The sequence below is a fragment of the Toxotes jaculatrix genome, chromosome 7, assembly GCF_017976425.1.
Source record: "Toxotes jaculatrix isolate fToxJac2 chromosome 7, fToxJac2.pri, whole genome shotgun sequence".
Lineage (NCBI taxonomy): Eukaryota > Metazoa > Chordata > Actinopteri > Toxotidae > Toxotes > Toxotes jaculatrix.
Window position 1 is genome coordinate 9,303,000 of NC_054400.1, and position 629 is coordinate 9,303,628.

Genomic DNA, 629 nt, shown 5'->3' on the forward strand with positions numbered 1-629 from the left:
GTGATTTATGATAAGTGGCTGCTTACAACACTGCAATTTAACCGATATTGAAAAAGTAAAATATTAAATCTAGAAGAGAAATATTATATTTACCCCTAAATTGTAGAGGTATACAAGTATAACGCAGAAGTACAAGTAGTGCAGTTGAGTTAGTTACTTTCCATCATTGTTTATAACAGGGCTGTTACGATACGTTGCTGAAGTGTTCTCTGGCAGAACAGGTCGAGGTTAAAAAACAAAACAAAACAACTGGTGACAACTTCGAAGGACGCTCGATTTTTACTCTGAGCAATTTGCGTCCTGTATATTTTGTCTTGGGGTTTATTTTAAGCGTTGGATCTGAAAGCTGGGACCTGATAAGGACCCTTTACAATCTGTCCATCCCAAAGTTATATGATCAAAATTAGATAACAGTTTAGTTTTTAAATGCGCAGTCGACGACGCTGCACTTAGTGGATGTTAGGAATGTGTATTTATTGATAGAATAAAATAAAATAAAATAATGTGCGTCAGCTTTTTGTCTGAATTTACTAAACGTGTGAACGATTTTCATCAGGCGCTCTGCACGAACTGCTATAGCGTAGTGCCGACTCGGGTTGTGTATCCCCTCTGACAAGAAGCTATGGGAT